Source organism: Dermacentor andersoni, chromosome 9, assembly GCF_023375885.2.
Source record: "Dermacentor andersoni chromosome 9, qqDerAnde1_hic_scaffold, whole genome shotgun sequence".
NCBI lineage: Eukaryota > Metazoa > Arthropoda > Arachnida > Ixodida > Ixodidae > Dermacentor > Dermacentor andersoni.
Window position 1 is genome coordinate 70,095,195 of NC_092822.1, and position 6,629 is coordinate 70,101,823.

Below are 6,629 nucleotides of genomic sequence, written 5' to 3' on the forward strand. Positions count from 1 at the left end.
CTGGTCCTTTCAGAATGGATTGATGTTGCTTAATATAATTTACTCTTAAACCTATTTTGTACATTTGTGTATTTGCGATCAGCATTGAAGAGAAGTATATCTGCATTATGTTTGCAACAAGAATGCCACTTTCACATGTAGGTTTGCCTGGTACATTGCTTGATACGAAGATAAACACAATTTTCGGCATAAATTGATTAGCACTACCAACACTGATGTGATACATCATCAAGTTTTGTATGACTCAAGAGTACGATCTCTTTGTATGACCTACAAGAAAATGCACCCTGAAGAAGACTGTACCTCATTTTCATATTTACTACTAGTATGCAAATGTAATTCTCGCAGATTTAGTATTTGTTCGATTACTTGTACTCGTTTTAATGCAGTGCTTTTTGTTGTAATGGTTTGTTCACAAATCCACAGTAAAGCGTAATTTTGGGGTGAAAAATGTCAGGCAAAGTATTGGCATGTACTTGTAAGTGAAAAAGACAAGTATACTTTACGTAGGTATTTCTGTACACCAACTTGAGCTTTCATTAAGCCTGAAGTCATCCGGCTTAAAAAAAAGCATGTCATAAATGTCCCAAGCACTGTTTATTGGACCTTCTAACGGTATTTCGATGCATCCAGTCTGCCGAGAGAAGACCGCTGGAGTGGGTTGCTTGGGTGAGAGCGAGCAGGGCACCTGAAAAAGTAAAGCCAATAATTTATCTTGACTCATGCAACAGGTTGGCACATAGGCAAATTCGCCTATGTTCCCACAGATAAGAAAGGTTCAGCATTCCGGTCATAGGAGATAATGAATAAATCTTATTGAAAAATATGTGGTTTCATGCAATGCCTATGTTTCAAGGGAACATGGAGTACTGTGGGAGAATAAGCTGTCATAATTAGCAGGCGATTGAAGCAAGTGTTATAGGAAAAAGATGGACACATCGTTTGATTAGCAATAATTACTAGTATTGAAGCAACAGAATACAAACATGAAATACCTTTAAAAACAACACCGACAGGTTGAGATAATAAATTATTCAGAAACTAAACCCTTCTGCCAGCAAAATACCGTAGTGTACTGGCTTTGACATTGCGCTGCTCAGGCAGAGGGCGTGGGATTGAATCCCGGCCACAATGGCTGCATTTAGATGGCAGGGAAATGCCAAAACCCCTATGTAAGGTCTATTGGACACACGTTAAAGGAGACTAGGGATCCCGCCAACTTAAAGTTATAAAAACCGGGGTAAATTTCGAGATAAGCAAACTCACAAAAGTAGAAGGCCCTGGCCATGCGAAGACCATATAAAGCCTTTTAAGGTAGGTGCCAGCAGCCGCAAAATTTCTTGCAAAAGCGAAATATAGCAGAAGCGGTATTTTTCCGTAGATCACTTTTGCAAGGTATTTTACAACTTGACACCCGACATGTTGGGCATCTACGGGCAACAGCAATTCTTGCACAGATCGTAGCAAACACTGTTGCACCTAGGTATACATAGACGCATAGGTATAGGTACAGTCGCCGACTGATTTTCCGGACTCCGAAAATTCGGACTTGATTACTCGGTCTGCTTCACGGCACCGCCATTCTCCCCATGGACCATAATGTATAACAACTTCCGAAAGTTCGGTCGCCTTGCAACCTCTCGTCTGATTTTTCGGACACTCCTTGAGCCAACTTGATCGAGAGCACCATGCACCGACTCTGACCGTTGCATGGTTCTACTTGCTGAACGACATTTTTGTTTTGAATGGAGCCTCCTTGCTGCCCCACGAAGTGGCGCTACTGCAAATCCCTGCTCATCATCATCGTCTCTGCCTGGTTTGTAGCTACAGCAGTTCCGGTCTCAGCTTAGTATGCCATGTCAAGACAATCCAGCAGCTGATTTGTTTGTTTCTTCGTGCACGACGCTGCGAGTAGGCCAGGTTTTTTGTTTGTGCAACTGATGTCGGCGTGACGATGTTTGATGAAGCAAGATGGGCCAATTCATTCCACTAATATCTAGAATAGCTACCTGTAAGCACCACCTACCTTTCAACAACATTTGCAAAGCAAAAAACCTCATCCTGAAAAGTCTGCACATGACGACATCGGTAGCATCATCAGCGTGGGGCCTCAAGATAATTCGGCAAGCCAAGAAATTACTGACAGCACGAGTGCAAGCATGCCAACAGGAAATCAGTGGCTGAATAATGCACCTTCTACCAATTGGTAGACAGTGCATTTTTGCAAAGCCCTAACTATAGCAGATCATTGTTCAGGAGTTCCCGAATGCACAACTCTATGCCATTTTCACACAGACTCTAGGGAAGCACCTCTGCACAGTTGCAAGAAAAAAAGCTAGATGCCCCAAGAGAAATGAGCCCACTCAAGCCATGGAAGTTGTGTTTACCTTGTCTTCCTACAACTACTCAAAACCTAGGACTGCTGTTTTGCACAAGGGAACAAACGTCAACATTGGTGCCTCGCCCAACACAAGTGGTCTGCGCTGTAGAAGGTGCCATAAGTCAGCCCACAGATGAGGCCCACACCAGTGCTGTCAGTGTGCTGTACAAATTGCAGAAGCACAGCCTACAAGCTTGTCTGCCTTAGTGTGATCGCACCAATGAACGAAAACTAACGAATCAAGTTTGTTTCGTGCCGAGAACAGTTGCCTCATGCTGGCTTGGTTTGTTGTGTAGGCATGTAAATAATGAAAAGGCCTGCATCACTATCTCTGAAAAAAAATCATGTAACAAAGCACGTACAGTACACAGGTGCAGTGTCTATCACATACCATTTCGTGCAGTAGAGGCTACATCGGATAAACCGGCCAATGTATAAATGACTGGCAGCGTGACCAAGCAAACTTGATGCATGGGTCAGTTAGCAGTGGTAGTGCACTGCTCTCGGCGCACATGCACCTATGTTTGAAAGCTGCTTGATCGTGACAAAATATAAAGACAAAAGCGCTGGAGGGATATCTGAGGCTTTTCTTATATGTATGACGAGGAACCTAGCGTTAGCTCCCCATGCAGAGAATTACTAGACAGTGAGACTGCTTCTTATCATTGTAAAACAAGTGTCACGCTCACCATGTTTCTGTGCGAACAGCATGTATTCAGATCTATTCTCCCCCTTTCACCTTTTGCACAATATCACTGTGCGAGCAATAATACTGAACTGTTAGTAGCACTCTGTCCTGTTGCCTCCTTTCTTTCCTTGTGAATTGTGTGCTAAATAAGGCTTTTTTTGGTGAAAGAGTGCTAGTTTAACGCATAAACTAGCGCCATGGCACTTTGCAATAAAGGACTGTTATAATTCTCTAAAAATTTGTCCATGCAGAACAGTGTCAAAAGAACACCTTAAAGAAAGAACATGAGTGTATCTATCATAAAGACCAATCCTTGTCTTTTTTCCTTAACATAATTTTCAATACCGATATTGAAGTACAAGCTCACCATATTATATCACCTTGTCAATGAAGCAAGGCACAATGGTGCCCAACTGTCGCGGGACCAACTTGGATGTGGAGATCAGCGCAGATCAGCAACATAGCATGGTCTGCTTACACTTCTTCTCCAGGTCCAGCCATACCTACAGCAGCTATAAAACAAGTGAGCTTAGAATCACAAGCGAAACAATATAAAAAGTGACACTGAACAAAGCAACTTTCGTTAAGCATAAATAGGATCGAAATGCTGACATTATGCCCATAAGTAACTTCACTTTGAGCAACAAAGCATCCAATTTAAGAAAGATTATATGTATCAGCTATCTATGTGAGAAAGATTAATCGAACGCCCTCTATTTGCCATACCCCTCCCCTTATGCATGGATGTCTCCCTGACTGAGTGAGCTGATCCCAGGTATAGTGTAATTAAAGGTTGTCACTTGGTGGGCCAATCCCGATACCATTGCATGACTTGTACAATAATTTTAATGTGTTGTAATGCTGGCCATCCTGCAGGCACTGCAACATTATAGCACCCATAAGGCTAATGGTATTACCTGATAAGGTTAACTAATAGGTGTCCCCAGAAGCATAACTCGGCATTTATACTCGGAGGCCATTATTATAAGAGAAGCAATGGCAGAGGTGAAGCTTTATCCTGTGCCATATGCAAAATGGCCGAGCACGCCCAGCTTCTGGTTACATTCTCACTTGTGACCACTGCAACAGGCTGACTGACATGCGTAACCAGCAGTTTGTAGGACCACATTTTCATACCCTGCAATTTGTTTTACATCTGAAGAGATCAGCCTCAAGCTCCATGATGCGCTGCACTCAAGAAGCATTATAAACTGGCAACATTTAAATGCTATGCTGCATGGTTTGTTGCATGCTTTAGGAATTTACTTATTTATTATACACATAGCTCATAGGCTCAAGTTGGAGTATTGCATGAGGTGGCAAGAAAACAAATTCTGAACAAGGAGAACATTCAACAAAACAAGTAAGACCAAAGAAGAAAAAATAACATACTCTCCTAATGGGACTATGTATCTGGCAGCTAGCTTCTAAAAAAGACAATTAGGAATCTTTTACTACTGGTAGCGCTTTAGGGGATGGAATGTAGAATTCCAAGCTTCATACACTTTTAAGCCACCTTTCGTGGCTTTTTGTTTTGAACTCCTATTCTCTGTACTATTATAGAAATGAATACCCCCTCCAAAATAAAACAAAGAAAAACATGTAATGCACAGTAATGTAACACAATAATGTAATGCACAACAGTGAATACTTAGAAAAATGTAATTAAGAACATGGAGTCTATGTGGGCACAGATATTAGAAGTCTACATGAAAGCATAATAATAAAGGTGGGCAAAGCATTTATGCTTTTGTCGGGCAAGCTGCAGCAAGACATACAGGTAAAGCATGCCTCACAACACAGTCCCTAAAAATATCTGTCACAATACAGTGAGTAGGTATATCATGCATATCTACAATAGCTCCTAATTATATTTAACTCAGAGGGGGCTACCTATGTAACTTGATCAAACTGAAGGTGGGCCAAAGTCTAAATATACGATTCAAGTAGACAGAAAATGGACGTTATGAAAATGCATCTACAGCAAAAGTGTTGTACATTATGTCATACCTGCCAACCTGTGAACATAATATTTTGTAAAAATGCTGCAGACACTAAATTCTTTGTTGGGGACATAGCACACATTATTTTAAAGCTTGCTCTCAGCACCCCCATTGTTGCATACACACACACATTATTAATAAAGGGAAAATCGCACATCTACCCGCTCGTAGCAATTGCTACAAAAGAAACCCATACGGATTCCTCGAAAGGAAAGCCTCACAATTGAAAAAAAGAAACCGTCCAGGTCTGGGACTCAAACCCGGGACCACCGCCTTTCCGGGACAGCCGCTTTACCATCTAAGATAACCAGGCGGCTAGCAGATGGCCGGGCCAAGTCGAATTTGTCGACAACATGAAGCAAAGGCAAGGGTCTGACGTAATAGTTCTGCGGAAATGCGCAAGGTGTAGAGAAGTAATTAATAAAGGAGAAAAAAATATTATGTCAAACCCTTGCTTTTGCTTCGCGTTGTCAAGTAATTCGACTTCGCCCTGCCATGTGCTAGCCAGCTGGTTATCTCAGATGGTAGAGTGGCTGCCTCGGAAAGGCGGTAGTCCCGGGTTCGAGTCCCGGACCAGGACGAATTTTTCTTCAACTGTGCGGCTTTCCTTTTGAGGAACACATACAGGTTTCCTTTGTTGCAAATGGTACGAGCGGGTGGATGTCTGATTTTCCCTTTATTAATTACTTCTCTCCACCTCGTGTGTTTGCGCAGAACTATTACGTCACACACACATTATGAACCATTATTTAACTTGTCGTGCAGCACGAAAAGCAGCAGCGAGCTTGAAACCAGTAACTGACAACATTTTTTTTTAGATTACAGAGCTTTACGCTGCTTCAGGAATTTATCTGACTAAACTTCCTAAAAGCACGTGCCCCTCTGATGTTCTCGTTAGAGATATTGCATCGCTAATAATAAAGCAGTACAAGTACCATTATAATTAATTTTTTACATGCATTTTAACAATGTCATACCGTCAATCTCTCAACAGCTTTAAAACATCTTAACCAACACAACTTCATTGTCTTTCTAAAATGACATTAATAAAATTGTAAAATGAGCCCACATTTGTAAACCCACGAAAAATTCAGGAGTTTCCAAACATGGATGATACCAACAAAATCTGCAGCTCTTGTAAGTGGCAGCAACTGCTTTGCACACACCTTGTCACAGCATGCACATCAGGTACTTTTCCGTGCTGTTGAGGCTGCAGAAGTGCCGCAGGTGCATATGTGGAGGTGCCTCTGGTTCACAAAATCTTGCAATCCCTAAACAATAATAAATACTTATTTATTGTAATCCCTGCTGAAACTGCAAACTTGTGATATAAAAAGATCACGTCATATTTTGAAAAAAGTCTCATACAACCAGTTACATGAAGCTGCAACTGGTTGTGCAAATATCTGATTGTAACATCACAGGCGGTTAAATAACACGTAAATCGAACTGTAGAGTACATGAATCTACTATGAAAAGGTTCACACAAACGTACAGCTGTATAACGTGAAATGTGAATTGTACTATCAAAAAATTCCTTAGGACATGAAAAGCGTTC

General features: G+C 41.5%; 1 long non-coding RNA gene across 1 annotated transcript; it reads right to left on the reverse strand.

Moving 5' to 3' along the window:
- Nucleotides 1–578: 578 nt before the first annotated feature.
- On the reverse strand, nucleotides 579–6,362 carry LOC140213102 (uncharacterized). The gene is made up of 3 exons (XR_011890022.1): nucleotides 6,238–6,362; nucleotides 3,436–3,580; nucleotides 579–688 (listed from the first exon to the last, which is right to left on the reverse strand). It is a non-coding gene; the product is annotated as an uncharacterized lncRNA (long non-coding RNA).
- Nucleotides 6,363–6,629: the final 267 nt, after the last annotated feature.